This window comes from Solanum lycopersicum, chromosome 1, assembly GCF_036512215.1.
Source record: "Solanum lycopersicum chromosome 1, SLM_r2.1".
Classification (NCBI taxonomy): Eukaryota; Viridiplantae; Streptophyta; class Magnoliopsida; order Solanales; family Solanaceae; genus Solanum; species Solanum lycopersicum.
The window spans coordinates 20,404,210-20,428,784 of NC_090800.1; positions in this window are offsets into that span (position 1 = coordinate 20,404,210).

A 24,575-nucleotide genomic window follows, 5' to 3' on the forward strand; every position below is an offset into this window, starting at 1 on the left:
CAGCAGTAGCTGTTGAACAAGTAAGAGTATTAAAGAATTGATCTTATAATGCTTCAGTGGAAAAGGTAAAATCTTGATGATAAAGTTTCAATATGTTTGGATTTCTTTGAACTATATTGTGAATTGGAAGTTCGAGGTGGTAATTTTTCATTCAAATATGTGATGTGGATGCACCAAAATGGAAGAAATTGAGATCTGAAGAACTGGGAATAAGTACCTCAATGATTGTGAAACCTACAAGATTGGTTTTGAAAGGGGTAAACAAAAAGGGTATGAGTTCAAGATGATAATTTGATTATTTAATGTTCTCTTTTGGGTTTTTATTGTGTTCTTGTTGGTGTACAACTTATTCAGTGTTACAAGGTAGAAAAAAAGAGGTTTTTTAATGTTCTACTTGCATGGAAGAGGGAATAGGGGTGGGGGGAAATAAAAAATTCACTTAGTCAGCTATCAGGGTCAGATAACCAAAGTGGTGCATAGATCAGTTCCCTTCGGTTTCAACATTTTCCTTAAGAGCATTGAAGTGATTTTCTTGTTACACCATTAACTGAACTTTTAACCTGTGTGATATGCAAATCAGATTTGTACCTTACACCTCCTCAACTTCGATACCTACACTCATATGGTTTTCTTTTCTCTTTTCTTTTCAATTGTATCACTCAAGTGTTTACAAAGCTTTATGAAAGACAAAAGAAACTTGTTTGCTAAGCTTAAGTGAAGTTGCGTGCTTCACGCTATACATCTGGATCGATATATATAGATGATGGCCTCTGCTTATTGTAAGGAAAACCCCAAGGGATTTTATCTCAATCAACGATTAATTTAGGGAGTTCTTGATTGATGTTATTTAGTTGATCTGTAGTAAATAGCTTCTTATGCTTTCCTTGTGCTAATTTGGTCTTGTCTTTGTGTAATCAACAGACTTCTTCTCTTGTGGCTTCATTTATGGCTCTTCTTTTTTCATTACTTCTTTTGCTTTCCTTGTGTTGATTTGATCTTGTCCTTGTGTGATCAACAGTCTTCTTATCTTTTGGCTATTCCTGTATCTTGATGATTTGATTTGATTGTGATTTCTGCCAAGAGTGTGAGACTCTTCCTTCTTTCCTTTTATGTGCTGATTAACCATATATTCTATAATATATTTCTCTGTCTTTTGTACCTTAGAGTTGAGGCTTTCCTTTTCAATGCTTCTCTGTATTTTAAGCAAATATTATTTTCCTTCTTGAAGTCGTTTTCGCTGATGATTTCCCTTTGTTGGTTTGTGACTTAAGAAAATTGAGATCAACTAGTTATGAGTCCAAATCATTCACGCAGGAGATCCTGACCCGATTTTTTCTGATCCTTCGAGAAAAAGATTCATTCTCTTCATAAAAAATAGGGGTGGTGGGAATGGGGTTTGTGTGTGCGAGTGGCGTGTGTTGGAGGGTAGGGAGGAGACAATTTGATGTGCAATATAACTTGTTTTCCATAATTTCATCAAGGAAATCATTTTCCTCATTTTTAAGGAATTTGTTTTCCTAACAAATTAGGCTGAGCTGGAACTAATGTCGAATTCATAGTCATCCCCAAGAAAAGAAGTTTCAAGCATCTTAAAAAGATGTTTCAAATAGCTTGGATCTATAATCTAATTAGATGGTGGATTTGATGATGATGTCACATACCATATTGGTGCGGTATGGATGAAATGAAGGCTCATATTCGAAGTCTTGTATGATAAGAAGGTAACCCCAAAACTTAAAAGGTAAGTTCTATAGAATGGTGGTTAGACCAACTATGTTGTAAGTAGGTATTGACCATCTAAGAATTCCTATGTTTAGCAGATGCAAGTTGTGGAAATAAGGATGTTGAGATGGTTCAAACGCGTGAAGAGAAAACTTACAGAGGACGTTCTGAGGTGTGAGATCTTGACAATGGTGGGTTTTACGAGAGGTAGAGGTTGGTTGAAGAAGTAATGTAAAGAGGTAATTAGATAGGACAATGGCACATCTTCAGCTTGCTAAGGACATGTGATTAGATAAGGGGATTTAGAGGTCAGAGACTAGGGTAGATGTGTAGTTGGTAATTCCACGGTATGTCACTTTCCGGTGAGATATTCATGCCTGTTTGTTTGGAGAATGTATGTGCTTTTTCTGTCATACCAGTTGTATTAACATTATTCACATAGTTTTTTGTTCAGTTTTTTTACTATCTTTTGTTCTTTGTAATTTGGTTACAAAACTATTTAGTTGTTGTTAATGTTCCTTTACTTCTGAACATTATGTATTGTCTGCCACACAGTCTTCCATGGCTTTTTCACTTTCATATTTTTTTTCCCTTACTGCTTTGAATTGATTTTCTTGAGAGGGTCAATCAGAAACAACTTCTCTACCTCTACTAGGAAGGAATAAGGTTTTTGTACACTATCCTCTCCTTACTCCACACATGGAACTTCATTAGGTTTGTTGTTATTGTTATTGTATACCTAATGAAAATGTTTCTCAAAACTTTGGACCAACCAAACATCGAAAAATTGAAAAATAAATTGTGGAAAATGTTCTCCTTTATATGATTTCAAAAATAAATGTATTCCTTTGTACTAAACAAATCCTTAGTCTTGATCTTTGGAACAGGATGATTCCTATTTCTCCTCCTTGTGGCCTCACCTTTCCTTTTTTTTAAATTTTGAACAGCTAACCTTGTCATGGGTTGTGTTATACATCTTATACTGAAAAGAACTCCAAGAGATTTTGATATATTAACATCAGCGGAACTTAAACAGGTTAGCTGCACTGCACTTTTTTATTGTTAAATGTAACTAGCAACAAGAAAGTGTGGTGAGGTAATTACAGAGAAAGTATTACTGCATGATGTACATGAATCATACTGTTTTTTTTTCTTTTGTCTTCTGAAGATTCTCTTACCTTTTATAGAAAGGATGGGAATGAGAAGGGGAAAAACTGTCAATTTGGGGTACCTCCTGCATGCAGTGAAGCCGATTTCATTCGCTGGAAAAATCACTACATGAGTAGTTTTTTTTTGTTCTTTTGGAATTGTATTTTAATTTCATCAACATTAAAATAGTTTTTATATGTTGTAACAAAACTATGTGCATTATAAAGTTTTGGCTGATAGATTAATCACCAAATTCTATTACTTACCTAATACATAAGGGTGTGGAGTCAAACCTTCCCCCCCCCCCCCCCCACACCAATCAATAGCAAAATATATATAACCTATGATGATCATTTTCTTGTCAAAATATCAACTAATTTTATTTGTTTAACTAAATATGGAAGAATTTCCAATATGATAAAATCGGAGCTTTGATTAAATAAATAAAATGTAACATCCAATAAATAAAATCCATGATAGCTTTAGAAAAACAAATCAAGTGGAAGATGCTCTAGCATAGGAAGACGCTAAGATGGATCAATTCAACCTAGAATGAAAAGTAGAACTTCCAATAAGGACGGGCCTCAAAAAACAATGGGGCTAAATGTTGCAAAAAAATATGTATGAGTATTGCAATATTGTTTGTAGTTGTTGTAAATGAGATAGATGAAATATCATTTCCATGAAATTATGACTTAAATGTATGATCTTTATGATGTTCTTGTGTTTGTGATTGTGGTATGTGAATGCGATCGGATTGCCATGTTTCGGCATAAGTAACTTGAAGCGGATTGTCACATTCTAACATAACTAACTTGGATCAGATTGTCACGTTCCAACATAATATTTGATCGGATTGTCATGTTCCGGCATACTAATAGTTTGTGTTTGAATTCTTCGAGAGGACCAATGTGATGATATGTTAGTTATTCATTGTTGTATACTTGTTGACAATATGGAATATGCTTGATATACATGTGTAAAATATATTTTTTTATTAGTGGTATAAGTTGCACTAAGCGGACAGTTGAATTGGCATTGGTTGTACTGGGTATTTTCTACGTGTTATAGAATGGTTAACTATGATTAAGTATGTGGGAAGAGGGTTAGTTATAGGGTGCTAATGTATATTGGAGGTGATTCCAAGAGAAAGGAATATGGAGAAGCGAGTGGTTTATTTGATGATCTCAGTAGTGGGTTTCTTATCTTACGCAGTGGTCGTCGGATGAACCGATGATGCCAATCAATATGTCTGTTTGTACTGATACTATTCTTGTTATATCTTTTGACATAGTCTTGATGCAGGATTGGTAATGTTCCATTAGGCGTAGACGAAGAAATTCTTCCAGCAGCTTCTATTCTTTTTTTCGCATTATGGGAGTTGTGTGTTTTATTTAAATTATCCAGTTTTACTATTCTTAGTAGCTCTTATACCTTTTAGACTAGATACATGGGAGTCGTTTAAAATATTTTACAGAATTTAAATTAATAATGTGTTCACGGTCTATTTATAAAAAAAATAGAGTTATAATTGTTTTTGTTTGTCAAATATTTTATGATGGTTCTCCTATTTAGATATGGGTGCCCGCACAGTCCGGTAGGTTAGATCATGATACTTGACCCAATTCATCTCAACAAAAATGAACTTTGGATGGGATAATGACCACCCAAATTACTCCATCTATTCTTCTAAGAAGGATGTTAGTTTAAAACCTTGATATACGCGCGAGGAGACCTCCACGCTAATGTGCGTTGGATGATACATATTTTAAGGTCAAATTTAGAGTGAGATAGATGTTGGTAAGAATATTGGACTAAACATGTAATTCAGATATTCATTTATTGATTCAACCTAGTTGACCATGATTAGCCCATGTCGACCCAATCCATCTCAAAACAAGTAAGCTTTGGGTGAGTTAATGATTCAACCAATTATTAACTCAATCATATTGAATAATTTATATCTCGATAGTTTTGGATACTTCTGAAGGAAGTAGAACTGATACACTCCCTTCTAGTATTGTATATGTTCATTTATACTTTGTAGTTTTAGGGAAATCAAATCAGTTCTTGCTATTAAATTGAAATCATGCTTTGGACAACTCAATGACTAATGAGTGTGTAGAATTTCCCCAATCCATTCAATGAAATTTTTTTTCCTTTATTAATTGTCAATAGCTTGGTTCTAGGGGTTGAAATCTCTCTTTTTGAAAGGGTTAAACATTGTGAAATTTGGCATTTCAGCTACGTAACTTTGTATTGAATCAATGAATTACGGGAAAACGAGTAATAAACAAGTAAAATTGATATTGATGGAAATAGCTGTCATGAAGAACTCTATTTTAGCAATTTGGACTGCTACTTTATCCATTAACATTTTAGTAAATTTATTGTTAAGGTTGGTTTAAATTTTTTTTCTTGATCTTTTTAGCAAGATTGTAACTTAAATAACTTTTAATTATTATCCTTATATTCCATTGTGCTAATCTAGAAATTCTTCCTTTTTTTCTCTACTATTCTTTTTCCTCAATTAATTGAAAGTTTTTGTTTCTCGAGTTATCCTATATGTTGTCCGCATATTTGTGAGGTATCATGTAACCTTATTTCTTTGAACTTACACATATTCTATTGTTAAAAAGTTATTGTGAAATCACACTGGTCATACAAAATAGTAAGTTCTTTGAATTTATTCCATCTCCATTGAATACTCACCCATCTTTCATTGCATATATATTTTCTTACTTAAATAATGTTACCTATAGAAAGTAAGATACGTCAATATTGAAGATGAACGTGTAGTTAAGGTAAGAATTATATATATACCCTTTAGTTAACGATGAAAGAAAATGTGGACCACTTTTCTACAGATGATAATATTGTGCCCCCCCCCCCATGATTTGATGCGCGTAATTTCTTTTCGTAGCTACAAAAAAAAGTTTGGAGGCATAATTGATAAGTAGGAGACCTCGCATTAATCTATTATCCTCATGATACGTTTAAGCCCATGACATAAGTACTTGAACATCGTAAGGATTTCAATTTCATCAGACTCCTCTACTATGGAAGTTTAATGGTTAGGGAGATCGTCAATTTTTAAGATTTTCTTGATTATTGTGTACAAAATTTAGATATCTAAAGAGTAAATCGTCATTAGTCATTGTGCATGAGAGTTCATTCTGAGAATAAAAAAATTTGATTTCAAATTGTTCTCAAATTTTTAGAGAAAAATCTTATGAGCTACTTCATCTTCGGTGATCACGAAATGTCCCATACAATCAATATCTAAAATAGATGAATTTTTTATTGACTATATTCCAATACATTTCAAACGTAAGTAGTTATGAAAGGGGGATGAAGGTAATTTCTATATGAGGAACTCACAAAAATCTTTGCAATTTTATTGTTTAACTGTTTTTTAAAATATTGTCTTATTGACATTTCTTTACCATTTTGAATACTTTCTAAATTACCCCGAAGAATAAAAAGAATTTTTTGGGCCATTTTTTTGGTAACCAAAAACAAAATAAAGTTGGCCCAAGCTCGAAACAAAACAATCAAACAACCTAACTTTAATTTGATTAGGGTAAATTCCACTTTCATTAAACCTAGCTAAAAATGTTAACTTCACCTTCCTCTTGAGTTCACTTTCCTCTCTTCTCGCATTATTGCCTCCTTTCTCTCGACTGGATGTTACTTTACTCCTTCTCTTGTGGGTTGTACCAACATATGATCTCAACATTCGACGTTCTCATCTTCCTTCTTCTCATAAAAAATGTGTCACTCAATCAAGGTAATGTAATTTATATCTTCTTCCTTCTTTTCTTCATCACTTTTCTAAATCTGTATTGTTTCTCCACATGAAAAAGTACTTTGGTTGGAAATATTTATGTTGATTTTTTCTTTGAGTTAAAAATGGGCTAAAAAGGAAAAAAAATTATATATGGGGTGAATTAAAGGAAATTCTTCAATTTCTTACCTAAAAAGTGTTAATTACTCTATTCCAAATCAAACATGTAGTCATTACACATTATTAATAGATCTTCAATATATATATATTTAGTTATTTGAGTTTTAAATTATATGTGTGTAGTGGTATCCCATATATCTAATATGGGATATGAATTAATGATCAGGGATATGAAGACCAACAAGTAGATTTGAGTATTTTGAATACCTTAGAAAATTAATGAAGAAGCATGACGGGGCCTACAATATACTAAAGTGGAAATGTAAGCAAGAGATGACTACATTTAAAATAATTAATAGGCTAGAATTTTCTTGTTTTTAGCTCAAGTGTATTATTGTAACCATTTTAGGTTAGTTTATCTACAATATTAAAAGTAGAAACTAGGAATTATTTTAGGGATTACTTTCTGAATGAAGAGTTGATGTTTAGGCTCCTTTGGGAGTTTGGAGAAATCCTCATAATTGTTCAATTGAACCTTCTTGATTACTTGGGTAAACTTCACCTGTATAAGTTCAATTTTCTTTTCACCCTTAGATTTCATTCATGTAATTGAATGTCTAGTTGCAATATTGTTCTTTTTTTCCTGCTAAATCTCTCCATCTCTCTTTCTATTTTGTAATCATATATATTGCTTTCTCGATTGTGGTCCACTTTATTGTTCTTGCATCTATAATAACATCATTTCACCAATACATGTACTAGGCAATATTATTCTTCAAGGCATAAACAGAAAAATTAATTTATATTTTTTGCGTACGCAAGAAATTGTACGTGACATTTCATGATGCTTAACTCACTTTATTGACGACATGGTAATGATTTCAGTTGCATGCTTACAAAATACGTTTTTGATACAAAAGGAACCTTTTAGTGAACAATATATTTGAATATTCTTTTCATTATGTTTCTTGAACTCAATTATTCTTTGTAGACATTAAGTGAATTTTGGTGCACGTTTAATCTCTAAACTTGTTTATGTTTTCCAAATACAATTATTGGGTTAATATAGAGGTGAAAATTGGAAGTGTAAGTTAAACATGTTACCTATACTTCTATTCTTTCTCACCCTAATCAAAAAAACAAAGAGAAATGACCCTAAATAACTTGAAATTTGGTCGTAATTGTTGTTTGTATCAACATTTTTTTGGCAGATGATTTTATCGTAAGTTTCATATAATACCTAATAATGTTAATTAATATTTTATGCTAGTATGATTAGCAGACTACTAGCTTCGATAATTCACTTAATTTTACTTAATTTATTGGTTTGCTTAGTATTGTGTGTTGCAACATGATTTGGAGTGTGAAGGAGTTATAATTTCCAGATACCAAACATAAAGTGTCACTTGACTTGGATTGCAGCAATCCATCACTTATGTAGAAATACAGGACATAAAAAATTGTTTTGCTTTGATAATATTTTTTTTCTATATTAAATTATTTGGGCAACTTATTAAAATTTGATACATTTAATAGTAGAATTTGATGATTTTAAATGAGTTTGATAGTAATGATATAATTACTATACATTTGTTATATATTTACACAAATTCATAAAGAGGTGATAATAGAGTCTCCCACATCTAAAAATTGAAATATATATATATATATATATATATATATATATATTGATTGTAGAGCAAAAAATATTATGACGGCCTTATAACATCTTTGATGTTGGAGTGGACCTGATTGTTCAAATGAAATATGATGAAAATTTGACTAACTTTATAAAAAAAGTTAAATTTATTAGGCCAAAGTCTCCAACGATCAATGTTTATTAAATTGATTGTGAATCTGATGGTTCAAATGCAAATTTTATTAATTCTTTGGACATTATTTGAATTCATTTTTACATGGTCTAGAAGTTATAGACAACTATGAATTTGAAACTATGTACATTTGTTAATTTATAATTCATAGCAGAGAAATAAATTTATTTTCCTATTATAATTTATCTAATAAAAATAAATTGAAGTATTTTTTGGTTGTTTTTTCTACTATTGGTCAATTTTATTTTAGTTTTAGTTTTTGAACTCCAAATTTATTAGCCTTGAGGAAATGTCTTACTTTGTATGACCATGAATTATTAATTTAAATAATTGTTTGATAGATCTTGTTTTTAATTTTTCACCCAAGTATGCAATCGAAATACAAAAGTTGAAACAGAAAGAGAAAGCCTATAAAAACAAAAAAATTGAACACAATGAAGACAAATTTAGAAAGGATCAAGAAAGCTATTTTATAAAGATACTATGTAACAAACAAAAGGAACAAGCTATTCGTGGTGCATAATTTATTTATTTTGTATATTTACTACAGATTTAGTATTAATATATGTTGAAAGTTTTCTACTACAAATTGTTAGAAATGATAGTATTCACTCAATTGATATGAATTATGTTTTTTACTATTTTAGTCTATATCCTCAATGTAATTTGTTGACCAATACGTTTTATTATATTATAAGTTTTGAACAAATGTGATAGTGATTTTTCGCATTCAGTGTGTTCGATTTCTATATTGAAGTTCGTGGTGCAAAGTTCCACATTAAAGAATAAAACTTATAACAAAGATAACTTCATATTCTAGGAATAAAGCGCTCCGCCATTCCTCGTTATGGGAGCATTTTATTCTTAGAATATGAAGTTACCTTTGTTATAAGTTTAATTGTTTAATGTGAAACTTTGCACCTCGAGCTCTAATGTAGATATCGAACACACTTGATGAGAAATAGAAAAAGAATAACACTTGTTCAAAGATTATAATATAATACGATTTGTCGGTCAACAATAGTACATGCATTGAGGATATAGACTAAAATAGTAAAAAATTGTTCGAATCAATTCAATCAATACTAACACCAATTTGTGGTAGATTTCTTTTAACAATTAATTATTTTTATGAGATATATACACAATAAACTTCTATCAATGAATTCTTTACTTGTACATTTTAACAAGTGAAATGAGCTTAGCATGATATAAGTCAATGTAAGATATCGAATAAATAATTTATGTACCATAAGTAGTATTTTGTTTTTATTTTTTTGGTAGTTTCTTCTTGGAAAAGAACTCTTGGCCTTTTTCAGATATGTGTTATATATATATATATATATATATATGTAAAATTATTTTTTCTCTATATAATTTAGATTATGTAATTTATTTTTCAGACTTAAGACTATTAGTAATACAATGGAACACTCAAAAGATTCTGAGTATAGGACGAACCAGTTTTCTATATAGTCGCTGATGGTATGAATGAGGATGAAATTATCGACGTTGAGGATTTTCAACAACACTCACTCGTATGCATTTCCAGAGATGGATAAATACAAAAATAAAGGAACATGCACGTGGCGGTACAAACACTAGTGGATTCAAAAGATGACTTTTAATGGTGTCAAAAGCCTTCAAACATTCTTTTGTCCATTTAGTTGGTGCATCTTTTGATAATAACATGAATATGGGCTGATATAATTCAAGTCTCCCATAGAAACTCATTATTTCCTTTTTTGTGTTTGGAGGAGGTAATCTTTAATTGACTTGATCATGGAATAGTTAAGCTCAATATGTCTTTTGCTAACTATAAATCCTAATTACTTCCCTACAGGTACTCCAAATGCACATTTGGTTCAGTTCAACTTCAAATCATACCTTTGTGACCTAAAAAAGATTTTTTCAATTGTGTCAGGTGATCCTAACTCTCGCGCGATATTATGATGACATTGTCCGCATACATTCAATTTCATTATGGGTCATATTATAAAAAATTGTGGTCATAGATCTCATGAAATTAGAACCAACATTTTTGAGTTCTAACGACATAACTTAATAATGCTAGACACACAAAGATGTTATGAACGTTGTTATTTGTGCGTCTTCTTCATCCACTAAAATCTTGTGGTATCTCGCAAAATAATCCACAAAAGATTGCAACTCATGCTTAGCATAATTATTGATGATTATATGGATATTTCACATGGGATAATTTTTTGTTGGACTTTCTTGGTTGATATCTCTATAATCCATGCATATCTTGATCTTTAAATCATTATTCCCCACATGGAAAATAATATCCAACCTGGTGGGATACTTCGTCACTTCAATAACTTTTGATTCAATTTTGTTTCCTTACTTCTTCTTATATCCCTAAATTTACATCTGGCTTGAACTTTCTGATTTTCTGCTTTATAGAGAAATATTCTAGATTGATAGGCAACTTATAGGGAATAATATCCGTGCTCAACCCCAACATATCATCATAAGATCTTGTCAGCACATTAATATATTTTTTGAATAGTTTGACCAATTCTTCTTTTTGTGTTGCTTCCTAGTGGACAATGACTCATGTTTCTGTTGACCAATTTGTCATATCACAAGTTTATTGTCTTTGTCTCATCCAACTTGGCCTTTTATCATCTTCAAGTTGACTCAAATCCTTAGCGGAGTGCTTAGGCATCACAGTTTCCTCATAATATCCTTCACATTCATCCTCGTTGACCTAACTTGGTTGCCATGTTAGTGACATGTCATGACATTGAAAGATTTAGATTCATTTTTATTTAAAAAAACTAAAAATCAACCATGTTAGATAGGAAGAGTTTGAATGAACATATTGGAGGGAAATTCATAGAGATAAGATAATCAATTTAAAATATAGGAGGCTTTCTTTGAAATTTTAAAAGCGCATACAAACTTTTATCATGACTAAGGTCAAAGTGACCCATTTCCTTTTTAAACATTGTGATAGAAAGTAATGTCACATAAATGGTTATTCAGGGCTTCGTCCAGACAACATTAGTATTCGAAAGTAAAAACATTAAACCTTGTCTTTGTTTACTGCTTCATTCGATGGATCATAAGTTGAGTGACCATCAAATTTTGTAGCATACCTTCAAGTCTAGAATCTCGGATGGTTGGTGTCTTGGGAAACTCCACCAATATCACAATTAAATATTCTCATCCCTTCAACTAGGCCATCAATCTCAAGCTCTAAAGCTTATGCAAAATATGAGTGGTACAATCCTGGAATATGCTTTGGTATATCACATTCATGCTTCTTCCTTGTATATTGTTCCAAGAATTCTTCCTTTTTTTGGGTATAACCGATGCTAGAGCGGAAATATTAAAATGGAATAGTAAGAGATTCAAGTACGTCATCCAAGTCCTTACCTAGCCCATGTCCAAGTTCAAACCTGCTACTTACTATAGTCATGTCAAGCATTTTATAGTCCGGTGGCATGGGCACTTGTGTTGCTGTATCATTAAAAGAAGCATTCATTATCTCTACCATGTGAAAGTCAAGATTATTATCAATCACCATTGTTCTAGCAATGTCTTTTAAAGCCCTATTTTTACTTTTAACTGCTCTATATTGTTGTTGAGTTATAGGATCAGAGAAATTGTGATCTATAACATGTGATGAACGGAATTTTAAGAATTTTGCATTTCCAAATTATGTTCCATGATCATATTTTATGGAAATCAACGATAATCCTAGAGTTTTCACTATCTTGTTGAAAAAAATAGTTAAAGTCTCAAAGGAAACTTCTTTAGAAGGTAGAAATAACATCCAAGTAAATGTAGAAAAATTATCTATGATAACAAAGACATACATCTTTCCTCCTCTACTTCTTACTCTAATAGGTCCACATATGTCCATATGAAGCAGTTCGACACATTTATTTGTACTTTTCTTAATCTTCAGTTTGAAAGATGATCTCACTTGCTTCCCCCATACACATGCACCATAACTTTGTCATTTTTAAATTTGGTTTTGGGTAAACGAATAACCATCTCCTTTTCTAATAGCTTGTTATTTTGTTTCAAGCTAGCATGTCCAAGTCTTTTGTTTGATAGTAAGGGATCATTAGCAAATGCCCTGAGGCACTTCATACTACTGTCTGGCATCCCCATGATGTCGGCTTTGTTCACATTTATGTGTTTTTTGGCTATTAAGATAACCTCCTTTGTATCTAGTTTTTCAACCCTACAACCTTCAAAAGTAAAAATTACCTTATAACCTTTATCACATATGTGCAAGATGCTGAGGAGATTATGCTTTATTCCGTCCACATGGTATACTTCTTCCACTACTTTAGATTCAATCTTTTCAATTAATGTATTTTTTTTACATTTCTAGCATTGGTCAATCGTGTTTTTGTAATTTTTCAATTTAAATTCACTAATCTCGAGGAAAAGCCGTGCATTGTATGATCATGAATTGTTAATTTAAATAATTCTTCGATATATCTTGCTATTAGCTTTTTACCGTATATTTTCTGTATAATCGAAGTATAAAAGTTATAATATGCAAATCTAGAAAGAAACAAGAGAGATATAAACTTAACAAACAAAAAGCAACAAGCTATTCATGATGCGTAATTACTAAATTTACAATTAACTCTTGTTCATTTTAACAAGTAAAATGGATTGAGATAATACAAGTTAGTGTAAGATGTAGAATTAATAAATTATGTACACTGGATAGTTTGTTTCTTTTGTTTGTTAGGTAATATCCTTTTGAAAAAATCCTCTTGTATCGAATTTGTTTATACCGTTTTTTTCAGATTTGTTTTTCTTTTTCACGTTCTTTTTTCTTTTTTCTTTTGTATTCGATCAAATAGAAATACATTATGAAAAAAATACAAAAGGCAAGACACATGAACGAAATATTTGATTTAATATTCCATGCTCGTAGAAAGTAAATCTTTTCTTCCATACTAATGAGATCATTGTTGAAAAATTTAAGGAAATTATATTGACCACCTCTACGAATCTGACAAAAGGTACTTTAATATTTTTTTTTGTTATAAATTATAATAGGATAATATTTTTGTTTTAAAGAATTACGAATCAAAAAAGGAGTCATCATTAAGCTTTGCATAAATCAAATATAAATAGCTTGAGTATATATTCACACAAAACTATAAAATGCATACATTAAACATTGTTATATGTATAAACAATCAGAATCATAAAAAAAACACAAGGAAATAATTGGTTTATAAGGAGACAAAAAAGTGAGAAGAAATGTTTTTTGTGCCAAAAGTAAAAAAAATTGTGTTTCTATACCCTTTGTCTATTTAAATAAAAACAACTGAGTGACAAATCAAGAAATAGTAGAAAAATAAAAAATACAACAAATGTGTTGTCAATCTTATTACTAGTCATTCAAAATTTATTAAAATCAGAAAACAAGAATTTCAAGTCTGACTTAACATCTTTCATAAATAGTGATGATATACTAATTGAGAAATCAATGTATAGATGAACACATGATAAAAGATGGAAATAAATTCATTACATCTCAAAATGAAATTTAGCTAGAATCAGATCACCATCGTATACTTCAAGTCATACACTGTAGAGAACAACAATTGATTCAATATAATAAACAAATCAATATTGACTTATTTACAAATAACAATAGGAAAAACAACAAAAAAGTGAACTTTCCTATGCATAAAGAGAAATAAAACTGTATTTATCATAATTAATAATATTATTATATTTTTATAATCTGTCAATAATTTTTGCAAAGCATATTCAAACTGTATCACATATTTATTCTATTGTTGCAGTTGCTGCATCACCTTGTTTATTCCTTTTACGCAATTTTGCTAAAAACATTGATGACCAAATAGTTTTCTCCATATACACTAATATATTATGGAGGAATCACTTATAAGTGTGCATGGAGGAAACTCGTTCGTCATCTAAGTTTTCGGCAAAATGGCGTAGAAGGAATAGACGAGATGATGTGATGTACTACCATAACAAAATAAAAATGTGTTTTAGTTTAATATGTATTGCAAAAACTATAAGACACATTTTAAAAGTATAATAATATTATTTATTATGATTAATACAATTTCATTTCTATTTAATCATAGAAAAGTTCACTTTTTTTTTCGTTATTACTGACGCATTCAACAGTGTTTTAGGTGTGTAACAAGGCCAACACCTTAGATATGTAAAAATGAAAAATAGTGCCAACTAATGAACTATGTGCATATCATAAAGTATTTGTTTGTAATAATTTATCTCAAACAAGCACTATCCATGTACCAGTGCTTGCTTCCTTTAAGTTTTATCTTCAAACATTTAAAGATTAGTTTTAGTTAAACAAGCTTGGGTCCTTTCTGATGATTGAAGGGTTGAATAAGATTTATTTGATCATTTTGACATCCATTGTTGTTGTTCACATTCGGATTGGGTTCAACATGTTTATTAGTTTCTATTTTAACATTTTTGTTTCTGTAATTTTTGGAGACACGCCATTTTGTTGTAGGATGCCCGAGTTTGCTATAGATATAGCACAAATCAGTTGTGACAATCTTATCATTATGAAAGTCAATACCTTCTTTGATCAGCAGCACTTCGAAAATCAATCTCTCAATTGTTTTGCTTTGGAATTTCGAGATTATTCTGAACGCCTCTTCTTCTATTTATGCTCATGTATTCTCAAGCCTTATACTCCATTGAATCCTCATTCGCTTAACCACTTGATTCCATTTAGAGTTCTTCTTGTAATGAAACACTTTCATAAAATAGAAGTCCTTCTTGAAACAGTTCTCTTCAGATGACTTTGCCAATTTATTCCATGTATTTTTTCATTTATCAAAACAATGCATATCCCAAAAATAACTAAAGAAGGTTTAGATAACTCTGTACACCTCACACTCAACAGTTTCATGTTTGGAAGAAGTCAGACCAGTGCAAATGCAAGTAGTATTTCGCAGGGAGTCATAATCTTGAGCTCGGAAATTTTCTTCCAACTCCTTCTAATTTTCTCAATAACATATGCAGGTTATTCTAAACTAGGCATCATCAATGATTTAAGATCTTTCCTCTAATAAAAAGATCTACATATCCCTTGCTTTTCTAGTTTTTCCCAAGCAGGCATAACAAGGAGTTTAAGATGTGGATATGAAAAGAAGAGATTTATATTATGAGGGAAATACCTCTTGGCAGTATTATTCAACTAATTGTTGTGAACATACAAATTGTAATGGAAGATCAATTTCAATGTTTCCACGACTAAAGCATATACAAATCTTTAGGATGCGGGTCAATTTTTCACGAGATGGAGTGTCGACATATGTATACGTAGGTATTGACACTCTAATGAAAATTTACTTCATTACAAACAAGTCCAGCATTTTCCAGAGACGTTGGTCAGACCTAGCCAATTGCCAAGCAGGACAAACTTGAGGAATTAAGAGATTAACTGGAAACGGTAGAAGGACTGGAATCTCATCACCAGGATATCAATATGAAGGTCCTCCCATCTCCTTACATGAGAATTTCCTTCTTCCATCACAACAACTTCAATCTTTTCTTGTTTTTGAAATGACATCGTTAAAGCTTCAATTTCCTATGTTCTTGTAGAACCAATAAAGGTTATTAATTCTCTAGATCAAAGAAGAATAAAAAGGTAAGTCTGGCAATATATAGAAACATTAAACATAGAAGAGAGTACAAATATGTCTGAGGAGTTCTGTGATGCCCAAAAGTGAAGAAACAAAGAAAATATAACCTGGAATTATGTTGGTTATAACAACAGAGTATTAAGTTCTCGATAGCATAGCTGACGGAAGTATCACATTTCTTAATGTTATAGACAACTATGATCACAAAGTCATAGTAGAAAATATTGATCAAGTAAGTTGTTATAAAAAAAAAACCTTGTTAGTATATTATTGGTCCCTTAACTTTTCCACCAGTGAAGATTATAACATAATTCATTTTATGAAAGTATGGCTAATTAGTGATTCTTAGTAAATAAAGGTAGATGTATTAATTTTCAAATATAAAAAAGAGAAATGTCTTAACTCAATTCAAATTTGATTAATCATTTCATTATACAGTAAAGCCTCCATAAATTAATGTTGGTGAGACCATGAAATTTTATTATTTTAAAAATATATTATTTAATTGATAAATTAATATTTATTAATTTATAGATGGTTTGACATTTAATGAAGGTTAATGTGATTATATCAAAATCATTGTATCTTTCTAATTTATGTATCATATTTATTGATTTCACATAAAAAATATATGTGGGATAATGCACAAGTACCCCCTCAACCTATGCCCGAAATCCTAGAGACACACTTATACTATACTAAGATCATATTACCCCCCTGAACTTATTTTATAAGTAATATTCTACCCCATTTTAGCCTACTTGGCACTAGTTTGAAAAAAAAGTCAACAATCGTTGGGCCCACAAAATAGTGCCACGTAGGTCGAACAGAAGTAAAAAATTATTAATAAAATAAGTTCAGGGGGTAATAGGACCTTAGTATAGTATAAGTGTGTCTCTGAGATTTTGTGCATAGGCTGATGGGTACTTGAGCATTATATGCATAATGTACAACAAATACATCAGAATCATTTTATCTTTTACAAGTTTCAGCCTTGTGATGTTGGATAATCAAAGCTTTCAAGATGTATTTTGCAAAAGATTATCATAGGATATAAGAAGACTATGAAGTGGGACAAACTGATCTAACAAAGATTAAATTTTTGGATGCTATCAATCTGCTTGAACAACAAATGTTCAATAATATACAATAGCAAATTATTTTCAACAGTGTAAAATTTCTTCGGGAATACAATCTGAGAGAATTTGAATGAAAATTTCATGGGGAATATAATCTTCAACATTAACTTTTGGAGTTTCTTCATTCCACGCAGACCATTAATGAATTTGTTGCATATACTATGAAGATTTGAAAAAAGAAACTTAGTCAGTAATACTAATATCACATGTCCAAACAAAGATACATATATAACATATTAGAAAAACAAATAGCGAAAGATATGTATGTTTTTATTTTATATGGCGATACACAATCACAAAGATTCATATTGTGTAAATAAATTCCATCTTTTGATTGTAACTATAATATATCTTTTTTCTTACTCCTAGAGAAGGATTGGGATAGAACAAGCACAATTAAAGTGATTTTTGTCTTTTATGCTACTTGAGAATATTAGATATTTTGGCATGGAATTAGCCAAATGATTTTTCTTCTACTACTTCGACAAAGGCCTATAGCACAAACTATAGCATGATTGGAGAGAATTGCTATAGACCCCCATGACATTTGCACTACAGCCAAAATTCCCCATGACGTTATTTGAAAGAATATGAGGATGTGTCATAATCTTTTCCATGTTTTGTTGTCCCTCATTGTTATTTTAAATCTTCTCCTGTGATAGCTTAAATGTGACAGGAGAGACCCGATACTTGCGAGTGTACCGTACCTTGTTGATGTTTGTCATGCTATAATGAAATTGAGCTTCCACCGAGTATAGTTTTTCCATTAGCCTCAAGGTGAGAGTTGGTTTAGCGACACCTTTGTTTACCGAATCTAAACGCCGGTAAAAGTATTGAAGGAGTACATTATCAGGAAAACCACAGGTTGGGCATTGTAGCACCATCTTGTTGAACCTTAGACAAGTTTCATGCAGAGGCTCTCTATTCAGGCGCTTAAAGCTTTGAATGTTAGCTCGAATAGTCATTATCTTCATGGGAGGCAAAAATCAAACACTAAATGCGGTAACTAGCTCTTCAAATGAAGTGATGAAATTTCGGGTTAATTCATCTAACCACTTAAGAGCTTCCCCTATCAGGGAAAATGGGAATAATCATAGTCTAACTGACTCTTAAGAGATGCTATTTGAAAGAGAATGGACCATAACCAATTAAAAAGTTTTGAAAATGCTCGTGGGGATCCTCATGAGCCAATCCAGTGAAGATTCATTTTAGTTGCTAGAGCTGAAACATATTGCTCGTTTTATGAAACATTGCATTCCCCTCGGCTGGATAAACTTATGGCTCCACTACCTCCCATAAGATGGGGGTCATTGATTTTTGGTGGCCAACTTGGCTACATTACTGCCATTTACACCTATAGTTCCTGCTTACAACACAAAAACATAAAACAAAAATGAAAAATAAGTATGTAGACTACCACTAATAAGAATAAAAACTCTAGTGAAATGCATTTTTACGTGACATCACTCCTAGGCGGTGGCGCAATTTTTTTTCTTATTATGGCATATGACACTACCATCCGGTATGAGTGTCTGTGATCGTCGATAGTTTAGTTACCCATCAAATGGTTGAGGTCGTGTCCTAAGGGAGCGGTTAAGAGAAAATTTAGTTAAAGTAGAACTTCATTCTAATTAGTCATCGCTAAAGATAATAATGAATAAAAATATAGTAAATAGGGGTGACAACAAAGTATCAAATAATGATGGCGGTTTTTGTCACAAGTCTGTAATAATTATAAAAATGAGAAAGGAAATCAAGCATGAGAAAAAGTTCTTGGGGTGTGACCGCAATACAAGTTAAGATAAGTAGTTGGGTACATGATTGATAGGAAATCTGCAAGATAATAGTGACTAGCCTAAACTTTAGATATAAATAAGTTACCTATCATAGAACTAACCAAGTTTCAAATGATTTCCTCTCGGACACCCATTTGCCGAATAAAGGCTAGCCTACGCCTTACCCCACTTACTCTCTTGATCTCAATGTTAGGATACACGACTAGGGTTCACTCTCTCTGGCTGCACCTCATGTTGACCCACTCCTTAGGGCATTAGTCTAGAAATTTTGGTTTCACGATCTATCTCTCGTGAAAGCCAAAAACACATGGGTGAGTTTATATTCGCAACTACAAACCAATTAAGTTAAACCACAACCACTAGTTCTAATCACCATTAAAATACATCTAACCTCTCACAAATCAAGATCCAATAATAATATCAACAAAAATTTGCTAAATCACACCCCAAGAATGGGGTTTTTAGCCACACATTAAGCAATAAAAAAAGTACACCTATAATGATAATGAAATCATATGGGAATAAGAAATCAAACCTTAATATGAGCAAAGAAAAATGAATAGAGAAGACCCACTTCTAACATGGAAAAAATGAAACCCTTCCTTCTTCAACTCTCCCATAAAACCCTCTTCAAACCTGAGAGAATATATGAAGAAAAATAGTCTAAAGCCTCTAACCTATAAAAATTTTGGTATCTCTAATAATAAAACCTACAGCTAGTATTTATAGATATTAGATTAAGTTCTTTCGGGAAAACACTCGACGAGGTTAGTAGTGACTGTGGAACTACTCGATGAATCACCCTTCTTCTAGTTCATCGCTATTTTGTGCTTGTCGTCAACATTTTCGTATTCGGGAACATTGGGTCGTATTACATTGTTTTGCGAACCGGTGTGGTGATACGATGACTACTCCTTTCATTTCCTTTTGATCTTCTTTCTTCTAGTCTTCACATGTTTGGAAAAAACGGTAACTCGCCAAGTGTTCTTGGCGATGCTCATGAGACTTCAGTTTCTATTAAAATAACTCCCTAAAAAGTCTAATTTGAGGACTCATCAACTTACATTCTTCAAATTGTAAAACTTCAAATTTTTCTCATGAAGAAATAATAATTAGAAAATTTTCTGAAAAATATTCTGAAACAATCTCTTATTGTGCTTAAAAAAATAATGAGCTATTGTTGAATATTATATATCAAGCACATTCAAATAATAAGGTCTCATTCCCGAAATGAATAAAATATATACCACTGTTTGTCTATTGAAGAGATTAAATAACAAAGCTTACACATTTTATTTTGTGTCTGAACGTTACTGCAATATGTATCTATCGTGAATAGAAATATCTAGAACAACTTTAGTAAAGTAACATTTTAAGTTGGGAGAAATGAATCTTGTTGGCTGCTTTCTATTGTATGTTCTATTTATTTCCATGAAAGAAATAACAATTCATAAGCTTTCCTAAAGGAAGTGAACAATAATGTCAAAATTACCGATTTGATAAAAAAATTTAAGTATTAATCATGACAGATAATGTATTTCTAAAAAGGTGCATATAATCTATTCAAAATATATTGAAGAACGAGGAAATTCTTCAAAATTCTTTTATATTGTTTGCTATCATGAAAAATATAAGAGGTCAATAAAAACATGTGATAACTTAAAGAGATTTATCTATATAATATAGTAATATGTGTGTTCACTATATACATGTAGTTTGACATTCATAGAGATTAATTGTCCAGTTAAGAAAATTCATTGGTGAAGGTTATGTTCCTCACCTTGTAATCTCCTGGTCGTTTACCCTCACAAGACCCCTATATTTTAAAAAAATTCTTTAAAATAGATATGGATAAAAGTGTCACATAAAATTAGATTAACAAATAGTGTCATCAAATATAACTTTGTTAGTTAAAAATTACAGAAATAATAAACAAAAAAAAACACCATAATTTGTCTATAGAAAATTCCAAGTTAACTTATCATGAAGATGCTTTTTTTTTTGCCAAAAGGTCCAGAATGTTACTTTGCTTATGTGATTAACATTACTTTTTCTATAGATGGACTAAAAATATGAACATTTCATTTTAAGAAAGAATAACTCTCATTATTAATGTATGGTAATTCTCCCCTTTTTAGTTATTAGTATTTTGTTGTTTCTCACAAAAAGAAAAAGTAGCACGACAACCTTGAGTGTGAAACACAAATTCCCAAGTAAATGTGGTGATGATGGAAATTCCGAAGGTTTTTTTTATTGATAACTCACCTCAAAAAAATTGAGATAGAATGTGAAGAAACTAATCACATTGATAGAATCAGTCAGTTACCTAACGCTATTATTGTTTAAATTCTTTCTCGATTGCCCCCAACAGATGCCTTCAGAATAACTATTCTCTCTAAACATTGTAAATACTTTTGGAATTCTATTGTCCGTTAAGGAAATGAATTTGTGTACACCCAAGCAATTTCAATAACAATACTCCTTGTTGTCATAAAAAATGTTGTCAATAGAAGTTCAGAAGTATTTCCAATGTTTAGAGGGAATAGTCGTTCTAAAGGCATCTAATATGGACAATCGAGAAAGGATTTGAACAATAAGAGCGTTAGACAGCAGCTGATTCTAACAATGAGGCTATTTTCTTCACATTTTTTCTCAATTTTCTCTTTTTTATGAGGCGAGTTTTTGATAAAAATAACATTCAATGTTTCCATCATTACCACTACTGCTATGTAATTGGTCTTTCTCACTGATGGATGTCATGCATCTTTTTTTTTCTGATAACTGATAGATGAAATTTATTATACATTAATACTGAGAATTAGTTTTTCTAAAAAGGAATTACTCATATTTTTAGTTCATCAATAGAAAGAATAATGTTAATCACACAAACAAAGTAACATTCTAGACCTGTTGGCAAGAACTTTACAAGTTTCCAAAAATTGAAGATACAAATTAAGAAATTGAATTTTTTAAAATTAATTATAGATAATTAATCGTGTCTCTTGTTTGTTCATTATTTCTTTAACTTTGAACTATCAAAGTTGTATCTTATGACACTATTTGTACATGCATATATACATACGTATATACATACAAATATTTCACTAATGTTTAGTTATACCTAGGCTACCTAGTTTGACATTGAATATCTTTGATAAATAGCTAAATCATTGCTTATGATAATAAAATTAAGCGTTGGTCTAGGATATGATATAGTGTATAGAATATCACTGTTATGCGTTTGACCAACAATATTGCATATTTGGTGTCATATCAATTAATTTAGGGTCGGATACAAAATATTTTCCACATAAAAGCTTGTCATGTGCGATATATGAATTTAATCGATAAACATGGGAATTGACTTTCTTTAGGGAAACGAAACTAAATCATTTGGACAAATGATTAGGGGTGAATAGACAAACTAGTGAGGAGGTGTTAGGGGTTGCTTCTAGAAGGTACGAGGATACTAATTCAAAAGATAAATCAAGTCAAATAATAGAAGCATTTGCTGAATCAAAATTTCTCTCATATTTCAGTTTGAAATGCTCCTTTTAAATATCCCAAAAGGACATAGTATACGATATATCAAGCATGGTAAACCAGTTGATTTCAATTGCAATAATCCTTACAACGGGGAAAAAGGAAATAATCATAATATGTAGGCAATATGCTCTCAAAAATACTATGACTTCTGAAACCTCATGCGAGCTTCGGGTACATAATTAGTGATACTAATTTAAAAGTTAATTCAAGTGAAATGCTCCTCAAATTTTCTGATAGTCTACGACATGCATAAAGCATTATAAAACAGTTGGTTTTGATTGATAGATCCTTAGAAACAGAAAAAAGAAAATTATCATAATAAGGAGACAATGTGTTCTAGAGTGTCATCTTAGGTTTCGCTTGTTTGTATTTAATGTTGGTATGAGTGTTCAAAACTAATGTTATTAACTGCATTTGTTTACGTTATATATAAGCACTTATTTGATATGAATAGGTCTTAGTTATTCAGATCTTATTAAAAGGTATTTTGTTTGTATACATTCACCCCCAGTCCATCCACAATCACAAAACACCACCACAACCATTACCCTCGCCAACAACCATTGCACTCGCCAACCACATCAATATAATTGTATCCACCTAACCCCTACCAGAACTAATATTGTTAATCCTTACGAACAATGACCTCTAACAACACAACTACGACCAACACATTATCAATCACTACATCCTCTTCAACCCCCACCAACAGCACCGGCAACTACTAACATCAACTAAATTCTACCAACACAACCATCTCTACCACCACAGTTACTAACAACTAACACCAAACATTACCCCCACCACTGATGAAAAACCATTTTCATAATCACCATAAAACATAGATATTTTAATTTTTTATCACATAATATTTTTTATTTTATTAATTTATATTTTTAATATTAAATACTTTTTTATTTGAATTTTGTATTTATTATTTATTCAATGTTCGGAGCTAAAAAAAATATATTGATCATTAGAATGTGCATTCATATTGAGATATCATAATCTTGATGAGAACAAACAATGCCTTATGAGTCATCTAGCTATGGACTTGTTATTAATTCAAAAGAAAGTATTTAAAAAATTTGTAATTGAAGAGTTAAACAACAAAATATAAATCATTGGCCTTGTGTATTTATGCTAGCTACTCAATTTAGCAATTGAAAAAATCAAATTTGTATAATTATCAACAAATGAATCAATGATGTAATGTTGTTTTTTCCTTTTATTTCTAATATGGAAAAGGCTTTCAAGAAAAAAATGGACTCATAGAATATTAAATACAAAAATACCTTAGTTTCCCCAATTTTGACATTCTCTTTTTGTCCGAATCCAACAAATAGTTTTGCTCCTTTATAAACACCACCTCCTCTACGGCATCCTCCTTTTACACGTCTTAATCCTCCTCCTTTGTTGCTTCCTCGTTACTATCCTTCGGCCAGAAGTAGTTTTAAAAGGATGTTATAGGCAAGAAAAAGACGACGAGGAAAGAAAGAGTATATCAAAGGTAAAGTTTGCTTCCAATAGAACTCTTAGTGGGAGTTTGGATTGACTTAAAAAAATGAAAGTCCCCTTTATGGTTTACTTTCGCGAAAAAATTAAAAAATATGAGGATTCTATGTTGGTATGCATGACACTACATATATAGTATATTTGAAAACATAAATATATAAAAAATAAAATGATAAAAATAAGAGGATTTTTTGTTAATTTCAAATTTCAAGTGAACACGTGAAATACAAAGCCTGATGGCTTGAAAAATAAATGCAAACTTATACCAACATGAATAAATAGAAAAGAGTTTAGACCACATA